The sequence below is a fragment of the Leiobunum rupestre genome, chromosome 11 (assembly GCF_980474605.1).
Source record: "Leiobunum rupestre chromosome 11, qqLeiRupe1.1.hap1, whole genome shotgun sequence".
NCBI classification, from domain to species: domain Eukaryota; kingdom Metazoa; phylum Arthropoda; class Arachnida; order Opiliones; family Sclerosomatidae; genus Leiobunum; species Leiobunum rupestre.
Window position 1 is genome coordinate 37,715,001 of NC_143394.1, and position 22,279 is coordinate 37,737,279.

The window sequence follows — 22,279 nt, forward strand, 5'->3', positions numbered from 1 at the left end:
GGTTTCTGGTTCAAATCCCGGACGGACCCTCTTTGACGTTCGCAACATTTTCCCAAATATGTGGTGGTATAGTAAAAAGATGAGAAGAAAGGAAATGTCGTGGTCCGTTGGTCTAGGGGTATGATTCTCGCTTAGGGTGCGAGAGGTCCCGGGTTCAAATCCCGGACGGACACTCATTGACGTTCGCAACATTTTCCAAAATATGTGGTGGTATAGTAAAAAGATGAAAAGAAAGGAACTGTCGTGGTCCGTTGGTCTAGGAAAATGATCCTCGCTTAGGGTGTGAGAGGTCCCGGGTTCAAATCCCGGACGGACCCTCATTGACGTTCGCAACGTTTTCCCAAATATGTGGTGGTATAGTAAAAAGATGAGAAGAAAGGAACTGTCGTAGTCCGTTGGTCTAGGGGTGTGATTCTCGCTTAGGGTGCGAGAGGTCCCGGGTTCAAATCCCGGACGTATCCTTTTTGACGTTCGCAACATTTTCCCAAATATGTGGTGGTATAGTAAAAAGACGAGAAGTAAGGAACTGTCGTGGTCCGTTGCTCTATGGGTATGATTCTCGCTTAGGGTGCGAGAGTTTTCTGGTTCAAATCCCGGACGGACCCTCTTTGACGTTCGCAACATTTTCCCAAATATGTGGTGGTATAGTAAAAAGATGAGAAGAAAGGAAATGTCGTGGTCCGTTGGTCTAGGGGTATGATTCTCGCTTAGGGTGTTAGAGGTCCCGGGTTAAAATCCCGAACGGACCCTCATTGACGTTCGCAACATTTTCCCAAATATGTGGTGGTATAATAAAAAGGTGAGAAGAAAGGAACTGTCGTGGTCCGTTGGTCTAGGGGTATGGTTCTCGCTTAGGGTGCGAGAGGTCCCGGGTTCAAATCCGCGACGGACCCTCATTGACGTTCGTAACATTTTCCCAAATATGTGGTGGTATAGTAAAAAGACGAGAAGTAAGGAACTGTCGTGGTCCGTTGGTCTAGGGGTGTGATTCTCGCTTAGGGTGCGAGAGGTCCCGGGTTCAAATCCCAGACGGCTCCTTATTGACGTTCGCAACATTTTCCCAAATATGTGGTGGTATAGTAAAAAGATGAGAAGAAAGGAAATGTCGTGGTCCGTTGGTCTAGGGGTATGATTCTCGCTTAGGGTGTGAGAGGTCCCGGGTTCAAATCCCGGACGGACACTCATTGACCTTCGCAACATTTTCCAAAATATGTGGTGGTATAGTAAAAAGATGAAAAGAAAGGAACTGTCGTGGTCCGTTGGTCTAGGAAAATGATTCTCGCTTAGGGTTCGAGAGGTCCCGGGATCAAATCCCGGACGGACCCTCATTGACGTTCGCAACGTTTTCCCAAATATGTGGTGGTATAGTAAAAAGATGAGAAGAAAGGAACTGTCGTGGTCCGTTGGTCTAGGGGTATGGTTCTCGCTTAGGGTGCGAGAGGTCCCGGGTTCAAATCCCGGACGGACACTCATTGACGTTCGCAACATTTTCCAAAATATGTGGTGGTATAGTAAAAAGATGAGAAGAAAGGAACTGTCGTGGTCCGTTGGTCTAGGAAAATGATTCTCGCTTAGGGTTCGAGAGGTCCCGGGATCAAATCCCGGACGGACCCTCATTGACGTTCGCAACATTTTCCCAAATATGTGGTGGTATAATAAAAAGGTGATAAGAAAGGAACTGTCGTGGTCCGTTGGTCTAGGGGTGTGATTCTCGCTTAGGGTGCGAGAGGTACCGGGTTCAAATCCCAGGCGGACCCTCATTGACGTTCGTAACATTTTCCCAAATATGTGGTGGTATAGTAAAAAGATGAGAAGAAAGAAACTGCTGTGATCCGTTGGTCTAGGGGTATGATTCTCGCTTAGGGTGCGAGAGGTCCCGGGTTCAAATCCCGGACGGATCCTTATTGACGTTCGCAACATTTTCCCAAATATGTGGTGGTATAGTAAAAAGACGAGAAGTAAGGAACTGTCGTGGTCCGTTGCTCTATGGGTATGATTCTCGCTTAGGGTGCGAGAGGTTTCTGGTTCAAATCCCGGACGGACCCTCTTTGACGTTCGCAACATTTTCCCAAATATGTGGTGGTATAGTAAAAAGATGAGAAGAAAGGAAATGTCGTGGTCCGTTGGTCTAGGGGTATGATTCTCGCTTAGGGTGCGAGAGGTTCCGGGTTCAAATCCCGGACGGACCCTCATTGACGTTCGCAACATTTTCCAAAATATGTGGTGGTATAGTAAAAAGATGAGAAGAAAGGAACTGTCGTGGTCCGTTGGTTTAGGAAAATGATTCTCGCTTAGGGTTCGAGAGGTCCCGGGTTCAAATCCTGGACGGACCCTCATTGACGTTCGCAACATTTTCCAAAATATGTGGTGGTATAGTAAAAAGTTGAGAAGAAAGGAACTGTCGTGGTCCGTTGGTCTAGGAAAATGATTCTCGCTTAGGGTTCGAGAGGTCCCGGGATCAAATCCCGGACGGACCCTCATTGACGTTCGCAACATTTTCCAAAATATGTGGTGGTATAGTAAAAAGATGAGAAGAAAGGAACTGTCGTGTTCCGTTGGTCTAGGGGTATGATTCTCGCTTAGGGTGTGAGAGGTCCCGGGTTCAAATCCCGGACGGACCCTCATTGACGTTCGCAACGTTTTCCCAAATATGTGGTGGTATAGTAAAAAGATGAGAAGAAAGGAACTGTCGTGGTCCGTTGGTCTAGGGGTATGGTTCTCGCTTAGGGTGCGAGAGGTCCCGGGTTCAAATCCCGGACGGACACTCATTGACGTTCGCAACATTTTCCAAAATATGTGGTGGTATAGTAAAAAGATGAGAAGAAAGGAACTGTCGTGGTCCGTTGGTCTAGGAAAATGATTCTCGCTTAGGGTGCGAGAGGTCCCGGGTTCAAATCCCGGACGGACCCTCATTGACGTTCGCAACGTTTTCCCAAATATGTGGTGGTATAGTAAAAAGATGAGAAGAAAGGAACTGCCGTGATCCGTTGGTCTAGGGGTATGATTCTCGCTTAGGGTGTTAGAGGTCCCGGGTTAAAATCCCGAACAGACCCTCATTGACGTTCGTAACATTTTCCCAAATATGTAGTGGTATAATAAAAAGATGAGAAGAAAGGAAATGTCGTGGTCCGTTGGTTTAGGGGTATGATTCTCGCTTAGGGTGCGAGAGGTTCCGGGTTCAAATCCCGGACGGACCCTCATTGACGTTCGCAACATTTTCCAAAATATGTGGTGGTATAGTAAAAAGATGAGAAGAAAGGAACTGTCGTGGTCCGTTGGTCTAGGAAAATGATTCTCGCTTAGGGTTCGAGAGGTCCCGGGATCAAATCCCGGACGGACCCTCATTGACGTTCGCAACGTTTTCCCAAATATGTGGTGGTATAATAAAAAGATGAGAAGAAAGGAACTGCCGTGATCCGTTGGTCTAGGCGTATGATTCTCGCTTAGGGTGCGAGAGGTTTCTGGTTCAAATCCCGGACGGACCCTCTTTGACGTTCGCAACATTTTCCCAAATATGTGGTGGTATAGTAAAAAGATGAGAAGAAAGGAACTGTCGTGTTCCGTTGGTCTAGGGGTATGATTCTCGCTTAGGGTGTGAGAGGTCCCGGGTTCAAATCCCGGACGGACCCTCATTGACGTTCGCAACGTTTTCCCAAATATGTGGTGGTATAATAAAAAGATGAGAAGAAAGGAAATGTCGTGGTCCGTTGGTCTAGGGGTATGATTCTCGCTTAGGGTGCGAGAGGTCCCGGGTTCAAATCCCGGACGGACCCTCATTGACGTTCGCAACGTTTTCCCAAATATGTGGTGGTATAGTAAAAAGATGAGAAGAAAGGAACTGCCGTGATCCGTTGGTCTAGGGGTATGATTCTCGCTTAGGGTGTTAGAGGTCCCGGGTTAAAATCCCGAACAGACCCTCATTGACGTTCGTAACATTTTCCCAAATATGTAGTGGTATAATAAAAAGATGAGAAGAAAGGAAATGTCGTGGTCCGTTGGTTTAGGGGTATGATTCTCGCTTAGGGTGCGAGAGGTTCCGGGTTCAAATCCCGGACGGACCCTCATTGACGTTCGCAACATTTTCCAAAATATGTGGTGGTATAGTAAAAAGATGAGAAGAAAGGAACTGTCGTGGTCCGTTGGTCTAGGAAAATGATTCTCGCTTAGGGTTCGAGAGGTCCCGGGATCAAATCCCGGACGGACCCTCATTGACGTTCGCAACGTTTTCCCAAATATGTGGTGGTATAATAAAAAGATGAGAAGAAAGGAACTGCCGTGATCCGTTGGTCTAGGCGTATGATTCTCGCTTAGGGTGTGAGAGGTCCCGGGTTCAAATCTCGGACGGACCCTCATTGACGTTCGCAACGTTTTCCCAAATATGTGGTGGTATAATAAAAAGATGAGAAGAAAGGAAATGTCGTGGTCCGTTGGTCTAGGGGTATGATTCTCGCTTAGGGTGCGAGAGGTCCCGGGTTCAAATCCCGGACGGACCCTCATTGACGTTCGCAACGTTTTCCCAAATATGTGGTGGTATAGTAAAAAGATGAGAAGAAAGGAACTGCCGTGATCCGTTGGTCTAGGGGTATGATTCTCGCTTAGGGTGTTAGAGGTCCCGGGTTAAAATCCCGAACAGACCCTCATTGACGTTCGTAACATTTTCCCAAATATGTAGTGGTATAATAAAAAGGTGAGAAGAAAGGAACTGTCGTGGTCCTTTGGTCTAGGGGTATGATTCTCGCTTAGGGTGCGAGAGGTCCCGGGTTCAAATCCCGGACGGACCCTCATTGACGTTCGCAACATTTTCCCAAATATGTGGTGGTATAGTAAAAAGACGAGAACTAAGGAACTGTCGTGGTCCGTTGCTCTAGGGGTATGATACTCGCTTAGGGTGCGAGAGGTCCCGGGTTCAAATCCCGGACGGACCCTCATTGACGTTCGCAACATTTTCCCAAATATGTGGTGGTATAGTAAAAAGATGAGAAGAAAGGAAATGTCGTGGTCCGTTGATCTAGGGGTATGATTTTCGCTTAGGGTGCGAGAGGTCCCGGGATCAAATCCCGGACGGACCCTCATTGACGTTCGCAACATTTTCCCAAATATGTGGTGGTATAATAAAAAGGTGAGAAGAAAGGAACTGTCGTGGTCCGTTGCTCTATGGGTATGATTCTCGCTTAGGGTGCGAGAGGTTTCTGGTTCAAATCCCGGACGGACCCTCTTTGACGTTCGCAACATTTTCCCAAATATGTGGTGGTATAGTAAAAAGATGAGAAGAAAGGAAATGTCGTGGTCCGTTGGTCTAGGGGTATGATTCTCGCTTAGGGTGCGAGAGGTCCCGGGTTCAAATCCCGGACGGACACTCATTGACGTTCGCAACATTTTCCAAAATATGTGGTGGTATAGTAAAAAGATGAAAAGAAAGGAACTGTCGTGGTCCGTTGGTCTAGGAAAATGATCCTCGCTTAGGGTGTGAGAGGTCCCGGGTTCAAATCCCGGACGGACCCTCATTGACGTTCGCAACGTTTTCCCAAATATGTGGTGGTATAGTAAAAAGATGAGAAGAAAGGAACTGTCGTAGTCCGTTGGTCTAGGGGTGTGATTCTCGCTTAGGGTGCGAGAGGTCCCGGGTTCAAATCCCGGACGTATCCTTTTTGACGTTCGCAACATTTTCCCAAATATGTGGTGGTATAGTAAAAAGACGAGAAGTAAGGAACTGTCGTGGTCCGTTGCTCTATGGGTATGATTCTCGCTTAGGGTGCGAGAGTTTTCTGGTTCAAATCCCGGACGGACCCTCTTTGACGTTCGCAACATTTTCCCAAATATGTGGTGGTATAGTAAAAAGATGAGAAGAAAGGAAATGTCGTGGTCCGTTGGTCTAGGGGTATGATTCTCGCTTAGGGTGTTAGAGGTCCCGGGTTAAAATCCCGAACGGACCCTCATTGACGTTCGCAACATTTTCCCAAATATGTGGTGGTATAATAAAAAGGTGAGAAGAAAGGAACTGTCGTGGTCCGTTGGTCTAGGGGTATGGTTCTCGCTTAGGGTGCGAGAGGTCCCGGGTTCAAATCCGCGACGGACCCTCATTGACGTTCGTAACATTTTCCCAAATATGTGGTGGTATAGTAAAAAGACGAGAAGTAAGGAACTGTCGTGGTCCGTTGGTCTAGGGGTGTGATTCTCGCTTAGGGTGCGAGAGGTCCCGGGTTCAAATCCCAGACGGCTCCTTATTGACGTTCGCAACATTTTCCCAAATATGTGGTGGTATAGTAAAAAGATGAGAAGAAAGGAAATGTCGTGGTCCGTTGGTCTAGGGGTATGATTCTCGCTTAGGGTGTGAGAGGTCCCGGGTTCAAATCCCGGACGGACACTCATTGACCTTCGCAACATTTTCCAAAATATGTGGTGGTATAGTAAAAAGATGAAAAGAAAGGAACTGTCGTGGTCCGTTGGTCTAGGAAAATGATTCTCGCTTAGGGTTCGAGAGGTCCCGGGATCAAATCCCGGACGGACCCTCATTGACGTTCGCAACGTTTTCCCAAATATGTGGTGGTATAGTAAAAAGATGAGAAGAAAGGAACTGTCGTGGTCCGTTGGTCTAGGGGTATGGTTCTCGCTTAGGGTGCGAGAGGTCCCGGGTTCAAATCCCGGACGGACACTCATTGACGTTCGCAACATTTTCCAAAATATGTGGTGGTATAGTAAAAAGATGAGAAGAAAGGAACTGTCGTGGTCCGTTGGTCTAGGAAAATGATTCTCGCTTAGGGTTCGAGAGGTCCCGGGATCAAATCCCGGACGGACCCTCATTGACGTTCGCAACATTTTCCCAAATATGTGGTGGTATAATAAAAAGGTGATAAGAAAGGAACTGTCGTGGTCCGTTGGTCTAGGGGTGTGATTCTCGCTTAGGGTGCGAGAGGTACCGGGTTCAAATCCCAGGCGGACCCTCATTGACGTTCGTAACATTTTCCCAAATATGTGGTGGTATAGTAAAAAGATGAGAAGAAAGAAACTGCTGTGATCCGTTGGTCTAGGGGTATGATTCTCGCTTAGGGTGCGAGAGGTCCCGGGTTCAAATCCCGGACGGATCCTTATTGACGTTCGCAACATTTTCCCAAATATGTGGTGGTATAGTAAAAAGACGAGAAGTAAGGAACTGTCGTGGTCCGTTGCTCTATGGGTATGATTCTCGCTTAGGGTGCGAGAGGTTTCTGGTTCAAATCCCGGACGGACCCTCTTTGACGTTCGCAACATTTTCCCAAATATGTGGTGGTATAGTAAAAAGATGAGAAGAAAGGAAATGTCGTGGTCCGTTGGTCTAGGGGTATGATTCTCGCTTAGGGTGCGAGAGGTTCCGGGTTCAAATCCCGGACGGACCCTCTTTGACGTTCGCAACATTTTCCCAAATATGTGGTGGTATAGTAAAAAGATGAGAAGAAAGGAAATGTCGTGGTCCGTTGGTCTAGGGGTATGATTCTCGCTTAGGGTGCGAGAGGTTCCGGGTTCAAATCCCGGACGGACCCTCATTGACGTTCGCAACATTTTCCAAAATATGTGGTGGTATAGTAAAAAGATGAGAAGAAAGGAACTGTCGTGGTCCGTTGGTTTAGGAAAATGATTCTCGCTTAGGGTTCGAGAGGTCCCGGGTTCAAATCCCGGACGGACCCTCATTGACGTTCGCAACATTTTCCAAAATATGTGGTGGTATAGTAAAAAGTTGAGAAGAAAGGAACTGTCGTGGTCCGTTGGTCTAGGAAAATGATTCTCGCTTAGGGTTCGAGAGGTCCCGGGATCAAATCCCGGACGGACCCTCATTGACGTTCGCAACATTTTCCAAAATATGTGGTGGTATAGTAAAAAGATGAGAAGAAAGGAACTGTCGTGTTCCGTTGGTCTAGGGGTATGATTCTCGCTTAGGGTGTGAGAGGTCCCGGGTTCAAATCCCGGACGGACCCTCATTGACGTTCGCAACGTTTTCCCAAATATGTGGTGGTATAATAAAAAGATGAGAAGAAAGGAACTGCCGTGATCCGTTGGTCTAGGCGTATGATTCTCGCTTAGGGTGCGAGAGGTCCCGGGTTCAAATCCCAGACGGCTCCTTATTGACGTTCGCAACATTTTCCCAAATATGTGGTGGTATAGTAAAAAGATGAGAAGAAAGGAAATGTCGTGGTCCGTTGGTCTAGGGGTATGATTCTCGCTTAGGGTGCGAGAGGTCCCGGGTTCAAATCCCGGACGGACCCTCATTGACGTTCGCAACGTTTTCCCAAATATGTGGTGGTATAGTAAAAAGATGAGAAGAAAGGAACTGCCGTGATCCGTTGGTCTAGGGGTATGATTCTCGCTTAGGGTGTTAGAGGTCCCGGGTTAAAATCCCGAACAGACCCTCATTGACGTTCGTAACATTTTCCCAAATATGTAGTGGTATAATAAAAAGGTGAGAAGAAAGGAACTGTCGTGGTCCGTTGGTCTAGGGGTATGATTCTCGCTTAGGGTGCGAGAGGTCCCGGGTTCAAATCCCGGACGGACCCTCATTGACGTTCGCAACATTTTCCCAAATATGTGGTGGTATAGTAAAAAGACGAGAACTAAGGAACTGTCGTGGTCCGTTGCTCTAGGGGTATGATACTCGCTTAGGGTGCGAGAGGTCCCGGGTTCAAATCCCGGACGGACCCTCATTGACGTTCGCAACATTTTCCCAAATATGTGGTGGTATAGTAAAAAGATGAGAAGAAAGGAAATGTCGTGGTCCGTTGGTCTAGGGGTATGATACTCGCTTAGGGTGCGAGAGGTCCCTCATTGACGTTCGCAACATTTTCCAAAATATGTGGTGGTATAGTAAAAAGATGAGAAGAAAGGAACTGTCGTGGTCCGTTGGTCTAGGAAAATGATTCTCGCTTAGGGTTCGAGAGGTCCCGGGTTCAAATACCGGACGGACACTCATTGACGTTCGCAACATTTTCCAAAATATGTGGTGGTATAGTAAAAAGATGAAAAGAAAGGAACTGTCGTGGTCCGTTGGTCTAGGAAAATGATCCTCGCTTAGGGTTTGAGAGGTCCCGGGTTCAAATCCCGGACGGACCCTCATTGACGTTCGCAACGTTTTCCCAAATATGTGGTGGTATAGTAAAAAGATGAGAAGAAAGGAACTGTCGTAGTCCGTTGGTCTAGGGGTGTGATTCTCGCTTAGGGTGCGAGAGGTCCCGGGTTCAAATCCCGGACGGATCCTTTTTGACGTTCGCAACATTTTCCCAAATATGTGGTGGTATAGTAAAAAGACGAGAAGTAAGGAACTGTCGTGGTCCGTTGCTCTATGGGTATGATTCTCGCTTAGGGTGCGAGAGTTTTCTGGTTCAAATCCCGGACGGACCCTCTTTGACGTTCGCAACATTTTCCCAAATATGTGGTGGTATAGTAAAAAGATGAGAAGAAAGGAAATGTCGTGGTCCGTTGGTCTAGGGGTATGATTCTCGCTTAGGGTGTTAGAGGTCCCGGGTTAAAATCCCGAACGGACCCTCATTGACGTTCGCAACATTTTCCCAAATATGTGGTGGTATAATAAAAAGGTGAGAAGAAAGGAACTGTCGTGGTCCGTTGGTCTAGGGGTATGGTTCTCGCTTAGGGTGCGAGAGGTCCCGGGTTCAAATCCGCGACGGACCCTCATTGACGTTCGTAACATTTTCCCAAATATGTGGTGGTATAGTAAAAAGACGAGAAGTAAGGAACTGTCGTGGTCCGTTGCTCTAGGGGTATGATTCTCGCTTAGTGTGTTAGAGATCCTGGGTTAAAATCCCGAACGGACCCTCATTGACGTTCGCAACATTTTCCCAAATATGTGGTGGTATAATAATAAGGTGAGAAGAAAGGAACTGTCGTAGTCCGTTGGTCTAGGGGTATGGTTCTCGCTTAGGGTTCGAGAGGTCCCGGGTTCAAATCCCGGACGGATCCTTTTTGACGTTCGCAACATTTTCCCAAATATGTGGTGGTATAGTAAAAAGACGAGAAGTAAGGAACTGTCGTGGTCCGTTGCTCTATGGGTATGATTCTCGAATAGGGTGCGAGAGTTTTCTGGTTCAAATCCCGGACGGACCCTCTTTGACGTTCGCAACATTTTCCCAAATATGTGGTGGTATAGTAAAAAGATGAGAAGAAAGGAAATGTCGTGGTCCGTTGGTCTAGGGGTATGATTCTCGCTTAGGGTGCGAGAGGTTCCGGGTTCAAATCCCGGACGGACCCTCATTGACGTTCGCAACATTTTCCAAAATATGTGGTGGTATAGTAAAAAGATGAGAAGAAAGGAACTGTCGTGGTCCGTTGGTTTAGGAAAATGATTCTCGCTTAGGGTTCGAGAGGTCCCGGGTTCAAATCCCGGACGGACCCTCATTGACGTTCGCAACATTTTCCCAAATATGTGGTGGTATAGTAAAAAGATGAGAAGAAAGGAAATGTCGTGGTCCGTTGGTTTAGGGGTATGATTCTCGCTTAGGGTGCGAGAGGTTCCGGGTTTAAATCCCGGACGGACCCTCATTGACGTTCGCAACATTTTCCAAAATATGTGGTGGTATAGTAAAAAGATGAGAAGAAAGGAACTGTCGTGGTCCGTTGGTCTAGGAAAATGATTCTCGCTTAGGGTTCGAGAGGTCCCGGGATCAAATCCCGGACGGACCCTCATTGACGTTCGCAACATTTTCCAAAATATGTGGTGGTATAGTAAAAAGATGAGAAGAAAGGAACTGTCGTGTTCCGTTGGTCTAGGGGTATGATTCTCGCTTAGGGTGTGAGAGGTCCCGGGTTCAAATCCCGGACGGACCCTCATTGACGTTCGCAACGTTTTCCCAAATATGTGGTGGTATAATAAAAAGATGAGAAGAAAGGAACTGCCGTGATCCGTTGGTCTAGGCGTATGATTCTCGCTTAGGGTGCGAGAGGTCCCGGGTTCAAATCCCAGACGGCTCCTTATTGACGTTCGCAACATTTTCCCAAATATGTGGTGGTATAGTAAAAAGATGAGAAGAAAGGAAATGTCGTGGTCCGTTGGTCTAGGGGTATGATTCTCGCTTAGGGTGCGAGAGGTCCCGGGTTCAAATCCCGGACGGACCCTCATTGACGTTCGCAACGTTTTCCCAAATATGTGGTGGTATAGTAAAAAGATGAGAAGAAAGGAACTGCCGTGATCCGTTGGTCTAGGGGTATGATTCTCGCTTAGGGTGTTAGAGGTCCCGGGTTAAAATCCCGAACAGACCCTCATTGACGTTCGCAACATTTTCCCAAATATGTGGTGGTATAATAAAAAGGTGAGAAGAAAGGAACTGTCGTGGTCCGTTGGTTTAGGGGTATGATTCTCGCTTAGGGTGCGAGAGGTTCCGGGTTTAAATCCCGGACGGACCCTCATTGACGTTCGCAACATTTTCCAAAATATGTGGTGGTATAGTAAAAAGATGAGAAGAAAGGAACTGTCGTGGTCCGTTGGTCTAGGAAAATGATTCTCGCTTAGGGTTCGAGAGGTCCCGGGATCAAATCCCGGACGGACCCTCATTGACGTTCGCAACATTTTCCAAAATATGTGGTGGTATAGTAAAAAGATGAGAAGAAAGGAACTGTCGTGTTCCGTTGGTCTAGGGGTATGATTCTCGCTTAGGGTGTGAGAGGTCCCGGGTTCAAATCCCGGACGGACCCTCATTGACGTTCGCAACGTTTTCCCAAATATGTGGTGGTATAATAAAAAGATGAGAAGAAAGGAACTGCCGTGATCCGTTGGTCTAGGCGTATGATTCTCGCTTAGGGTGCGAGAGGTCCCGGGTTCAAATCCCAGACGGCTCCTTATTGACGTTCGCAACATTTTCCCAAATATGTGGTGGTATAGTAAAAAGATGAGAAGAAAGGAAATGTCGTGGTCCGTTGGTCTAGGGGTATGATTCTCGCTTAGGGTGCGAGAGGTCCCGGGTTCAAATCCCGGACGGACCCTCATTGACGTTCGCAACGTTTTCCCAAATATGTGGTGGTATAGTAAAAAGATGAGAAGAAAGGAACTGCCGTGATCCGTTGGTCTAGGGGTATGATTCTCGCTTAGGGTGTTAGAGGTCCCGGGTTAAAATCCCGAACAGACCCTCATTGACGTTCGCAACATTTTCCCAAATATGTGGTGGTATAATAAAAAGGTGAGAAGATAGGAACTGTCGTGGTCCGTTGGTCTAGGGGTATGATTCTCGCTTAGGGTTCGAGAGGTCCCGGGTTCAAATCCCGGACGGACCCTCATTGACGTTCGCAACATTTTCCCAAATATGGGTGGTATAGTAAAAAGACGAGAACTAAGGAACTGTCGTGGTCCGTTGCTCAAGGGGTATAATTCTCGCTTAGGGTGCGAGAGGTCCCGGGTTCAAATCCCGAACGGACCCTCATTGACGTTCGCAACATTTTCCAAAATATGTGGTGGTATAGTAAAAAGATGAAAAGAAAGGAACTGTCGTGGTCCGTTGGTCTAGGAAAATGATTCTCGCTTAGGGTTCGAGAGGTCCCGGGTTCAAATCCCGGACGGACCCTCATTGACGTTCGCAACATTTTCCCAAATATTTGGTGGTATAGTAAAAAGATGAGAAGTAAGGAACTGTTGTGGTCCGTTGCTCTAGGGGTATGATTCTCGCTTAGGGTGCGAGAGGTCCTGGGTTCAAATCCACGTTGTCAGATTTTTCAGAAACTGTAGTGGTATAGAAATAAATTGATTAAATTGATGGTTTTCGCCTAGGGTGTGAGTGGTCCCATTTTCAAATCTCGGACGAATCCACAGGATTTTAAATTAATCGATTTTACCCAATTTTATCGATTTTTATCAAATTTTAACGAATTTTCCAAATTGTTTTTTCAAAATTTAAATTTTTTGCCTTTACGATGCTATTTTACGTAGATTAAGTTTAAATTTGAGAAGTGAGAAACATTTTTGATTGCCATGGAAAAACGGAAGGCCTTTAAGGTCCAAATCGGGGAGAAACACCTGTTATGTCTCCGTTGTTAGTCTTCAGTTATATTAGTACTTGTGTAGTTCTCAATTTTCCAGTTTTAATAACATTACCGCTAACTATCGGTTTCAAAAATGTAGCACTGAATAAGGCAGCGCGTTCTTAAAAAAACTATTGAAGTTGGCTGTACTTGTGTTATTTGAAAATATCTTTATATTATTGAAATGGAAAAATTGGCCACGAGATTCTGGTACAACATTAACTATTCATTCGATACCGCGATACATTTAAATTTGTGTTTAGGAGATTTAAGCCACGTCATTGTGAACAAGATGAATTAATATTGTAGCTATTGGTACGCGTTTTCTATTCAAGCGTTGGTACCTTTTTGATTACCTATAACATTTTACCCTCTTATACACTCGCTTTTGCGCGACAAATTCAAGAGATTCGATATTCGTGCAAATCCCGTACACTCTAGAGAAAAATAATTTGAGAAATCTTGAAATCAGTTTCAAAATCCTGAAATCTTGTAGAAAGTTAGTTTCATTTTATTACTTAAAATTCTTATACATCTACTTGGCTAAAGCTATTTAATTTTCGTTAAAATAGACCTATGATGAGTGAACTCACAAATAAAATCTTTAACATTTAAAAGGAATATAACCCGAACGGAATATGCGAATAATAGTCCTTTTTTTCGCCTACGTAAAATCCCCGCGGTGTGTTCAGTACGCGAAGTATTAAAGTGAAATATTAATAATTATCTCAATTAAGTATCGCGGCGTTAGATTTACAATCACTACAACGAAAAACGTTCATTGAAACGCGTACTAAACAAACTTTTCATTATTAAACTTATAATTCTTACGTTACCAACGATAGCACAGTTTTTAAGTCACTTTTGATATACTAACATATTACTTGAAATTGTTTTAAATAATTGCAATTCATATGCCTTGTTTTATGATACTCTGAAACCGGTATAAGGGTTTTTGGTGCATATTTCCTAAAATAACTTCGTATAAAACGCATTAACATGTCGCTAGATGACTTGGGCCTAATGTGGTGCCTTGGGTATAAGCAGAGCCTAGCTGATTAATGATATCCCCCAAATAAAACAGAAAAGTATATACAGCCTATAACAATCATATTAACCTAAAGTAGTCCAAATTTTACACGAGTTTACCCCATTTTATTTATTTTAAGCTATTATTGTCTAATTGGATCTCATTTAATGCAAAATGTTTTAAATTTTGATCAAATTTGATTAAATCTTTAATTTAATTAATTACATCAAATTTGAAATATATTATCAATTTTAGAAAATTTTCAAGTCGCATCATGTTTTTTATTTTTAGCCAGTTTGGTTTATTTTCATACTTTTTGATCAAATTGAACAAAATTAGTGAAAACCTTTACTCAAATTTTACTAAATATATCAAGTTTAATCAATTTTTGTTTAATTGGATCTACTTGGATCCAAAAAATTAAGTTTTGATCAAAGTTGGTCAAATTTAAGACATTGTATCAATTTTGAAAAAAATACTTTAAAACAAAGATATTAAGACAATTTTAGATATAATTTGCCCTAAAAAGTTTAAGGGGCTGTTCACAAATTACGTAACGCAGAAAAACCACTTTTTGGACTCCCCCCCCCCCAAATGGAAAGACCCCTCTTCTTAAATTACGTAACAAATATCGAACCCCCCCCCCCTTAAATGATTATAGTACGTAACAACTAATATGCTGGTAATAAAGTACTATAAGATCAGGTACTAAAATTTGTTGTTTGTAATTTACATTTGAAATTACAACTGTATTTTTATGTAAACCAATGAAAATGCTTATGTTTTTAATAATTACGACTGTTTCTGAAAGTGATGAAAATTTTATTCTACGATATTAAAAATAAGATGTGTTACGTAACAATTCGTAACGCTTGCCAAAACCCCCCTCCCCCCTACCACGTTACGTAATTTGTGAACAGCCCCTAAATTGTTGTTCATTTTGTTTATCTTTTTGTTTATCTTTTTGTTATTTGGTCAAGTTGATATAATTGACTAAATTTAATAAAATTGAAGTTTAATAAAATATATTTTTCGATATAATGTACCAATATTTCACAATTAATAAAGACTAATTAATTTTTATAGAAATTTAATGATTTTTATCACAATCCCTGCTTTTGATCAAAAAAATTATTTTATTTTTAAAATTTTTTCAGATATTTTGAAAATTTTAGTCAACTTCGTACATTTTCTCTAAATTTTTAAATTTTTGCTCATTTTGATCATTTTTTTCTAATTTGATCAAAATTAATCAAATTTTATCGAATATTTTTTCTAGACATTACACCGATTTCACAAAGTAAACCAAGTTTAATAAATTTTATAAAAAATTTTCATTTTTAATCGAAATTAATTATTTTGATAAAAATTGGTGAAATGTATTCAAATTTGTTAGTTTTGATAAAAATTCACACATTTAGAGATATTGTGTCATTTTTTGCAATTTTATTCATTATCGTTCATTTTCACCAATATTGATTACATCGCTCAAAACTAATCAAATTTTGATCAATTTCGAACTTTTTAATTATGTTTTATTTAATTTTTTGTTTTTAGCATTTTCAAAATTTTAAATTTTTTTACCCTTAAAATCTATCAGATTCCTATGTTTTTTCCATAGAAAAAATTCCATTTTGGGTTGTCAAAAACATTTTTGGTTGCCATGGCAAAGCGGTTGTCTATGAAGACATTTCCCTTTGGGGTTTTTGAAGTTACATGAAGGTCTACCAAACACCCGAGTTTGAACAAAATAGGTGTGTTACACCTCGGGTCGTCTCCTTGTGAGTACAGGAAATGGTTCATACTGAACAGTATGATCCTAAATTTAGTTTAAGCACGCGTTTATGCTGCCAGTTATTAAAAATATCATTGCTTTGGCGAACTTGTTTAGAATAGAACTAAGTCAAAAATTACGCTGTTTTGAGAAATATTACAATTTTTAATTACTCGCTATTTCAAATCAAAATTACAGTTCAAAGTATATTGTACGTTTTTAAATATTATTCGGACAACATTAGCCACTAGCATAGAATTTTCGCGTAAAATAATTTAGAACTCTCTATTCATAGATAGTATTGTCTATCAGATTAGACAGCCTCTCTTTCGCCATTGATCCGCGGAGATGTGATTCTTGATATAGACTTGGATAGATGGCGTTACCATCCCAACGTCGGTAAAATAATTGTCGAGTAAATAACCTCACGTGTAGGCATTCGTAATCTGGAAGTGCACCAGAATGTATTAATCTTAAGCCGGTGTATAATCAATTAAATATTAAAGTCTATTATGTTCATCATATCGTGTAATAGAGATAGAGCAATTCTATTCTTTTTAACGAACTAAAACTTCTTTCCAAAGTTGTATTGGCAACGGGTATACGTACAACGAACTTGAAGTATTTTGCGAGATCAGGTATTATGTAATTACCGTTTAAATATTTGCGATTTCAGGTCTGAGGCTAGAATTCCCATGAACTAATCAATATTTTCTGAAAGTATTTATTTCATTTCACGTGTAAATTTGTCTATTAGCTCGGAGTAGTTTGACCTAATTCTTTCTACTAAAGTTTCGCTTCATTTGATCGGCTCACGATGGTGCCGCGAACAACGCCGTTCATTAACATGTGGTTAGAATTAGTTTTATTAGAGTTGTAAGTCTTTTTTCCTGGAAAAAAAAGGTTACCATTCCAAGATTAGCCTAATAATGTTCGCTAATTTAAATTTCGCAGCATTTTCGCCTCAATTGGTCGAATCCCAAAGTAAAACCATAAGTGTATAATATAGTTACATAAGTGTGACACTTCATATTCTTCACATTAAAAAGTTTTACTAAGAGTGCTTCACAAGACAGACTGCATTACGGGCTTCGTTGTCGTTTTGCGTCCGCTTGCTAACGCGTCACACGTAGCCTTTGACTAGGGCGAGATTTTCTTCTTGATTATGACGTCACTCCGTTACTAGCTCTCAGTAAAATATTCCCCAAAGTGACTAACTTATGGAATAATATTATAGACTTCTGGTAAAACTAAACCTCTAGACTAGTCTAGAATAAAAACTCTTGTTGTTTTTCTGAATTGCGGAAAATTTTCCGGATTTAATTGAAAATTTAATCAGTTATGACGCATCTTCTAATGTTATACATAACTCTTTGAAAGGGTTTTGATTTTACTCTTGAAATGGGTGTATTAACACCTTTAAAGGTGTGATTTCACGCTTACAAGGTGCAAAATGACTCTTTAAAGGTGTGTTTTTACACGGTTATTTGAAATATTTTGTGTCACAAACAAAGAATGTTTAAAAAGTGTTTAAATACTGTGGAAAAGGAGTTTCAACTCTCATTTTTTACACCATATTTTTAAGAAATATATCTCGAAGGTGTTAATACGGGGTTTGATAGCTCCAAAAAGTGGGTAATAATCAAATTTCGACTCATGAAAAAGTGTACAAATAGTGTTAAAACGGTTTGAAAAAACATCCCAATTTCTTAGAGTGTAGGTCCCAAATCGACCATCCCACCAGATATGTCTTTAACCAGCGATGACAATTAAAGAATAACAACATGGCGACGATAATATGTCCATTCGGCCCATTTGACAGAAAAATCGGGAAATGACTGGAGAAATATTTCATTAGAACCCAAGAAGAAGGCAATGCTTCCGATTGTCATTGAAGCTCAAACCTACGCAACTCTACGGAACGTCGTCGTTGAAATATTCAATTCTAGAGTTAGAAGACCGGAACAAACGATAGCGTCGTAGTGCAATAAAAATGGTGGCGACTAAGAACTGTTGTTATCGTGGCTGTCGAAATGACTCTAGAAGTTTGGATACAAGTGTTGTGAAAGGTGCACATTTTTACCCATTTCCTAAGAAAGAGACCAAATTAGAAAAATGTAAAAAATGGCATAGAGCTATTTTTAGAGTTAATTTAACTCACTTGGATCAGCATCATAATGTTTGTAATTGTATTAATTGAATCCCTTGAGGCCATTTTTAAGAATAGCACCTTTTGTTTTTTTTTTGGTTTTTGTTTATTTTTTTAGGTGTATTATTTGTCAAGGATTACAGTAATGTAAAAAGTTTTCACCACAATTTAGTATTTAGAAAGATATGATAAATATAAAATTGTTACTTGCCATCAATTTTTACCTCGTAAAATACGATATATTTCGAGAATTTTTTAAGTGTTGGGTGAGGTAGAACTGATGACGAATTAGATTTAACTTAAAAATTCCCTTTCTTCACTAGTGTTGCTATTGCAATTTTTTATAGCAGCACTTTTTGTAGTAAACCATTTTAATTAAAAACTCACTACCTATAGGCACGTGGCAGAACCACAGTTGTCTCTTCACTGTGGGAAAGTTTCAAATTCCCAAATATTATGACGTCACGCAGTCTCATTAGTGTACGAGCTTCTCTCTACCGTCGAGTTTACGTCACCCCCTTTCTAAATATCTCTCCCCTTCCTTCTTTCTTTATCACGACTTACTTCGAGACCGTCTCGTTTGCGGCTGCAAGATGCCACCTAGGAGCAACAAACACAAGGAGAACTCAGCTAGCCTTTAAACACGCTAACGAAGGGTTGTGTACGAATTTCATTGGACGAGCGTCACGAGAATTTACGATGAACGTTTTACGGGCGGGGGGAAAGACAATTTCCGAATTTCCCCCTTCCGACGGCAGCATGCGCTAAAGCGTCCAGCCAATGAAAAACGTACGCAAGAAAATCCACGACTTTTGACGGGTTGCGTTCTCCTTGTGTGGGGTGTTGTGTTTGTTGCTCCTATATGGCACCATCCAGAAGCACTTATTATTCGAAGAAAGCCTTAAGCTGGTTTCACACTCGACGGAAAATTAGCAGCGTAAAGTTGAACGTTAGCGGTATATCTAATAGGAATCAATTATCAGCTCGGCGTTTATTATCGTCTTTCCGGCATATTTTCCGTCAAGTGTGAAACCAGCTTTACTCTCAAAAAGGTCCTGATCATTTCACAGTCAAAGGATCAGCCGTCAAAGAACGTCAACAAACCCAAGGTTTCATAGAAGTCAATGTCATATCTGTTTTCTTGAAGAAAGGGCCTAAATCAAACCTGAAGAAATCTTTATCGTTTCAAAAGGGCACTCGCAATCCAATGTAAAATGGAGGAGTATCGCGTGTTGCGACTAGATATAGTGGCTATACAGAGTAGAATGCGAGAACAATGGCTTCTGTACGGAGATGAAATTTCACACTGAATTTGCTTTCTCGTTTATGTTAGCTCTTGACGACGAAGATTCTATTTTTATCTGGTAAGATCAACGCTCATGCACGGGTGGAATATGACGGATGTCTGGAAACTTATCTCTGTGATCAAGAGTGCAAAAATTTCTCTTAATCACTGTCCATGCATTCAGCTAATGGATAGAAGTCGACATAGACAAAACGACTACAAGCAAAATCGGTACAAAACGTCTTCAACCGATTCTTCTCGCTTTGTAATCAGACGTTCCTTGGTAAAAGCTAAATTGGGCTTCCAAAGGCGTGTGAAATAACAGACAAATTACTTGAGCTGACTAGTTTCGGTGGAAGTTTCCTGAGCCGCCCAAGCAGGATTTTTATTTTTTTTTTACTTTTAAGGGGTGTTAGGAAACATATAAGTAACAGCTGGCACAACGCCAGAAATTGATAGATTAGGCACTGCTTTTCAATTCACTTGAGCACCGAATTTCTAGCTTACTTTCACCATGGGCCAAATAATGATAAATCCAGGACATGACTCTGGTACCTTCGTACGTACTAAATCGGTCGTCCACCAAAAGTAACGGGCAGCCATTTTAGTAGGCGGGGAAACGGTGCAAATAAAAAAAATTGGGAGCAAAATCAAGCAGAAATTTCCGGTTTCCCGAACGCCATCTTGTATTGACTAAGTCGAAATTCGGAAATAAGTGGCGGTTGTAATTCGAAAATCCTGCCATATTGGCCCCTCATTTTTAGATTAATGTTAACGATTCTAGGAAAGTATATGTTTAATATTATATAATTATACATATTATACTAATTATGAACCTAGTACGTAAAAAAAGGACTTACATTAATAACCACACGTAGATATGATAACTGTGAATAAATATTCCAGGATATTTACTGCGACGACCACGTGTTTTATTTTTGAAAACTGCCCCTTAAAAATTTGCCCCCAAATTGCGATCGCGCATTTTTCCCAATACGGGGCAATAGTGGTCGGGTGTTAGCGCTGTTGGACGGGTTTTTCGCATAGAGTCATGTCCTGGATTTATCATTATTTGGCCCATGCTTTCACCGTTTCACGCCTTGGTCAGAAGGAAAATCGGTCGAGAAGGGGTTCAAGTTTCGTACAGCAAAGCTACATCCAAGGTGGAATGTAAACCTTCCCCTGGTCTACGCCACTGATTCAGAAATCAGCCCTTTACAAGATGTATATTTTTTCATGGGGTAATTGTAAAATTATTGTACCGAATAATCAAGTCATCGTTTGGCAAAACTGGATCTTTATTACTTTGACCATATGTAACATAATTACTCATAAGTATGCCACTAGCTCTATTTCTTCACTAACGGTTTGTTTCACAGATATTGCGTCATCCGTACCCTACGTAATATTTGACGTAATATTTGATGTCATCGAATCTCAAATGCCGATTAAGCCGTCGTATAATTAGCTCTACGTCTGATAAACCAACGGCCATTATTTTAGTAAACAAACCACTTTGAACAACCAAGGCTTAGGAGCTAAAATGAACTACAATAATTTGAAAATTAATTAAGTTCTCGGAGACTCACGTTCTAAAATAAATTTGCATTGTCAAATAAAAGAAGCAGGTTTATTTAAAAAAATAGTTGAAATTCATTTTGAGCTTTTCTGGCGCATCTACAAGGTTGGAGTCTTTGCAGATTCTTTTGAGCCTAGGCCTAACTCTTCTAGGCTTGGTATGGGTTTTAATAACGCTGGTGGAATATCCCACTTCGACGACTTGTTCCATTTTCGGAAAGCGATCACTTATTGGTCATTTTCCCCAACCTTTTATTTTTCTAAATTACTCATAATTTAACCGGTACGTAGTCTAGATTGTCTTTGATTTAACTGCATCCTCAAAAACCGACCGAGTTTATAAATTTCACTAAAGCTACATTGGACTGACTAAAATTCCGACGCAAAAAATTCCTTCTCAATTTAGAGTTTTTCCATTGGCTGAAATAAATATGTTACTAGCCAATAGCGTGACTCCCAAAATTGCTAGGATGAATAAAAAGGTTAAAATCTAACGTAGTCCACCTTTTTACTGGTTCGTGGTGAAACAAACCATCCATTAGTGAAGATTTTTGAATGGAATAAAGGTACAGTGGCATACTTATGAGTAATTATGTTACATATTTTTTGACTTTTGGAGTCGCACCGTAGTTTACGGCAAACTATACATTACAAACATTGATCAGATAAAAATTATTAAATACTTTCAGAAAATATAAACTCGCCTACTGATGGGCGCGCTCCTTCCATTTAGAAGGTTTGGAGCCAGGGGCCTAGGAACGTTCTAGAAGTTGGAGGGGGCAAAGAGCGAGCGGCAAAGAGAAACGAAAAGTTGTCTGGAGAATGTTTTTGAATTTTTATTGGAGTGTAAATTCTTCGAATGCATTTCTACTTTTTACTACTGTGTAAATTGGCGGGAAAAGACTGAAATTTAAACACAGTTGAGGTTCTACAAGCTTCATATGCTTTCAAAATGATAATTTGAGCCTTTTGAAGATTTCAACTGACCAAAACGTAGGAGGGGCAATAACATTAGTTTCCCCTCCAAGAAAAATTATAGGGAGGGGCATTGCCCCCCCCCCTGCCCCTCCCGGTTCCTACGCCCCTTTTTGGAGCGTTTGGAGACCGAATGAGCGGTAACATTAAAAAAATGAGAGCCGAAGAGAGGAGCTGCCTCTATATTTTGTTATTAATTAATTTTAGATTGATTAAATGAGTGGAAGAGAGTAGTGTCTATCTCGACCAACTATAGACCAGCGAATGGGTTGGCGGAGTGGTTAGCACTTTGGCCTCGCAGCAAGAGGAGCCGGGTTCGATCACAGCTTGTGGCACTGGGTAAAAACAACTCCTTCTGCGTTGAGTTTGCAAGTTCTCTCCCCACTGGTTTAAGGGGTTTTCCCTCGAGCTCTTCGGTTTCCCCTTCCATAAAAACTTGTTGAGGTTAACGGTAATAGTTAGTGTATGGAGCTGTTGGCTTGCGTGGCTTGCAGGGCTTGC

At 41.8% G+C, this 22,279-nt stretch overlaps 33 non-coding genes across 33 annotated transcripts; all 33 read left to right on the forward strand.

Moving 5' to 3' along the window:
• Nucleotides 1-101: 101 nt before the first annotated feature.
• Nucleotides 102-176, forward strand: TRNAP-AGG (transfer RNA proline (anticodon AGG)). Its single transcript has one exon. It is a non-coding gene; the product is annotated as a tRNA-Pro (tRNA).
• Nucleotides 177-1,109: 933 nt separating this feature from the next.
• On the forward strand, nucleotides 1,110-1,184 carry TRNAP-AGG (transfer RNA proline (anticodon AGG)). The gene has a single exon. It is a non-coding gene; the product is annotated as a tRNA-Pro (tRNA).
• A 213-nt stretch (nucleotides 1,185-1,397) lies between these two features.
• On the forward strand, nucleotides 1,398-1,472 carry TRNAP-AGG (transfer RNA proline (anticodon AGG)). Its single transcript has one exon. It is a non-coding gene; the product is annotated as a tRNA-Pro (tRNA).
• Nucleotides 1,473-1,829: 357 nt separating this feature from the next.
• On the forward strand, nucleotides 1,830-1,901 carry TRNAP-AGG (transfer RNA proline (anticodon AGG)). The gene has a single exon. It is a non-coding gene; the product is annotated as a tRNA-Pro (tRNA).
• Nucleotides 1,902-2,117: 216 nt separating this feature from the next.
• TRNAP-AGG (transfer RNA proline (anticodon AGG)) lies at nucleotides 2,118-2,189 on the forward strand. The gene has a single exon. It is a non-coding gene; the product is annotated as a tRNA-Pro (tRNA).
• Nucleotides 2,190-2,549: 360 nt separating this feature from the next.
• Nucleotides 2,550-2,621, forward strand: TRNAP-AGG (transfer RNA proline (anticodon AGG)). The gene has a single exon. It is a non-coding gene; the product is annotated as a tRNA-Pro (tRNA).
• Nucleotides 2,622-2,693: 72 nt separating this feature from the next.
• On the forward strand, nucleotides 2,694-2,768 carry TRNAP-AGG (transfer RNA proline (anticodon AGG)). The gene has a single exon. It is a non-coding gene; the product is annotated as a tRNA-Pro (tRNA).
• A 357-nt stretch (nucleotides 2,769-3,125) lies between these two features.
• On the forward strand, nucleotides 3,126-3,197 carry TRNAP-AGG (transfer RNA proline (anticodon AGG)). Its single transcript has one exon. It is a non-coding gene; the product is annotated as a tRNA-Pro (tRNA).
• A 360-nt stretch (nucleotides 3,198-3,557) lies between these two features.
• TRNAP-AGG (transfer RNA proline (anticodon AGG)) lies at nucleotides 3,558-3,629 on the forward strand. Its single transcript has one exon. It is a non-coding gene; the product is annotated as a tRNA-Pro (tRNA).
• A 72-nt stretch (nucleotides 3,630-3,701) lies between these two features.
• TRNAP-AGG (transfer RNA proline (anticodon AGG)) lies at nucleotides 3,702-3,773 on the forward strand. The gene has a single exon. It is a non-coding gene; the product is annotated as a tRNA-Pro (tRNA).
• Nucleotides 3,774-3,989: 216 nt separating this feature from the next.
• On the forward strand, nucleotides 3,990-4,061 carry TRNAP-AGG (transfer RNA proline (anticodon AGG)). The gene has a single exon. It is a non-coding gene; the product is annotated as a tRNA-Pro (tRNA).
• Nucleotides 4,062-4,421: 360 nt separating this feature from the next.
• On the forward strand, nucleotides 4,422-4,493 carry TRNAP-AGG (transfer RNA proline (anticodon AGG)). The gene has a single exon. It is a non-coding gene; the product is annotated as a tRNA-Pro (tRNA).
• A 216-nt stretch (nucleotides 4,494-4,709) lies between these two features.
• Nucleotides 4,710-4,781, forward strand: TRNAP-AGG (transfer RNA proline (anticodon AGG)). Its single transcript has one exon. It is a non-coding gene; the product is annotated as a tRNA-Pro (tRNA).
• A 72-nt stretch (nucleotides 4,782-4,853) lies between these two features.
• Nucleotides 4,854-4,925, forward strand: TRNAP-AGG (transfer RNA proline (anticodon AGG)). The gene has a single exon. It is a non-coding gene; the product is annotated as a tRNA-Pro (tRNA).
• A 72-nt stretch (nucleotides 4,926-4,997) lies between these two features.
• TRNAP-AGG (transfer RNA proline (anticodon AGG)) lies at nucleotides 4,998-5,069 on the forward strand. Its single transcript has one exon. It is a non-coding gene; the product is annotated as a tRNA-Pro (tRNA).
• A 216-nt stretch (nucleotides 5,070-5,285) lies between these two features.
• TRNAP-AGG (transfer RNA proline (anticodon AGG)) lies at nucleotides 5,286-5,360 on the forward strand. Its single transcript has one exon. It is a non-coding gene; the product is annotated as a tRNA-Pro (tRNA).
• Nucleotides 5,361-6,293: 933 nt separating this feature from the next.
• TRNAP-AGG (transfer RNA proline (anticodon AGG)) lies at nucleotides 6,294-6,368 on the forward strand. Its single transcript has one exon. It is a non-coding gene; the product is annotated as a tRNA-Pro (tRNA).
• A 213-nt stretch (nucleotides 6,369-6,581) lies between these two features.
• On the forward strand, nucleotides 6,582-6,656 carry TRNAP-AGG (transfer RNA proline (anticodon AGG)). Its single transcript has one exon. It is a non-coding gene; the product is annotated as a tRNA-Pro (tRNA).
• Nucleotides 6,657-7,013: 357 nt separating this feature from the next.
• TRNAP-AGG (transfer RNA proline (anticodon AGG)) lies at nucleotides 7,014-7,085 on the forward strand. Its single transcript has one exon. It is a non-coding gene; the product is annotated as a tRNA-Pro (tRNA).
• Nucleotides 7,086-7,301: 216 nt separating this feature from the next.
• On the forward strand, nucleotides 7,302-7,373 carry TRNAP-AGG (transfer RNA proline (anticodon AGG)). The gene has a single exon. It is a non-coding gene; the product is annotated as a tRNA-Pro (tRNA).
• Nucleotides 7,374-7,445: 72 nt separating this feature from the next.
• Nucleotides 7,446-7,517, forward strand: TRNAP-AGG (transfer RNA proline (anticodon AGG)). Its single transcript has one exon. It is a non-coding gene; the product is annotated as a tRNA-Pro (tRNA).
• Nucleotides 7,518-7,877: 360 nt separating this feature from the next.
• On the forward strand, nucleotides 7,878-7,949 carry TRNAP-AGG (transfer RNA proline (anticodon AGG)). The gene has a single exon. It is a non-coding gene; the product is annotated as a tRNA-Pro (tRNA).
• A 216-nt stretch (nucleotides 7,950-8,165) lies between these two features.
• TRNAP-AGG (transfer RNA proline (anticodon AGG)) lies at nucleotides 8,166-8,237 on the forward strand. The gene has a single exon. It is a non-coding gene; the product is annotated as a tRNA-Pro (tRNA).
• A 216-nt stretch (nucleotides 8,238-8,453) lies between these two features.
• Nucleotides 8,454-8,525, forward strand: TRNAP-AGG (transfer RNA proline (anticodon AGG)). Its single transcript has one exon. It is a non-coding gene; the product is annotated as a tRNA-Pro (tRNA).
• Nucleotides 8,526-8,597: 72 nt separating this feature from the next.
• TRNAP-AGG (transfer RNA proline (anticodon AGG)) lies at nucleotides 8,598-8,669 on the forward strand. The gene has a single exon. It is a non-coding gene; the product is annotated as a tRNA-Pro (tRNA).
• Nucleotides 8,670-10,158: 1,489 nt separating this feature from the next.
• TRNAP-AGG (transfer RNA proline (anticodon AGG)) lies at nucleotides 10,159-10,230 on the forward strand. Its single transcript has one exon. It is a non-coding gene; the product is annotated as a tRNA-Pro (tRNA).
• Nucleotides 10,231-10,446: 216 nt separating this feature from the next.
• TRNAP-AGG (transfer RNA proline (anticodon AGG)) lies at nucleotides 10,447-10,518 on the forward strand. Its single transcript has one exon. It is a non-coding gene; the product is annotated as a tRNA-Pro (tRNA).
• A 216-nt stretch (nucleotides 10,519-10,734) lies between these two features.
• Nucleotides 10,735-10,806, forward strand: TRNAP-AGG (transfer RNA proline (anticodon AGG)). The gene has a single exon. It is a non-coding gene; the product is annotated as a tRNA-Pro (tRNA).
• Nucleotides 10,807-11,022: 216 nt separating this feature from the next.
• Nucleotides 11,023-11,094, forward strand: TRNAP-AGG (transfer RNA proline (anticodon AGG)). Its single transcript has one exon. It is a non-coding gene; the product is annotated as a tRNA-Pro (tRNA).
• A 216-nt stretch (nucleotides 11,095-11,310) lies between these two features.
• On the forward strand, nucleotides 11,311-11,382 carry TRNAP-AGG (transfer RNA proline (anticodon AGG)). The gene has a single exon. It is a non-coding gene; the product is annotated as a tRNA-Pro (tRNA).
• A 216-nt stretch (nucleotides 11,383-11,598) lies between these two features.
• TRNAP-AGG (transfer RNA proline (anticodon AGG)) lies at nucleotides 11,599-11,670 on the forward strand. The gene has a single exon. It is a non-coding gene; the product is annotated as a tRNA-Pro (tRNA).
• Nucleotides 11,671-11,886: 216 nt separating this feature from the next.
• On the forward strand, nucleotides 11,887-11,958 carry TRNAP-AGG (transfer RNA proline (anticodon AGG)). Its single transcript has one exon. It is a non-coding gene; the product is annotated as a tRNA-Pro (tRNA).
• Nucleotides 11,959-12,174: 216 nt separating this feature from the next.
• TRNAP-AGG (transfer RNA proline (anticodon AGG)) lies at nucleotides 12,175-12,246 on the forward strand. Its single transcript has one exon. It is a non-coding gene; the product is annotated as a tRNA-Pro (tRNA).
• The last annotated feature ends 10,033 nt before the right edge of the window (nucleotides 12,247-22,279 follow it).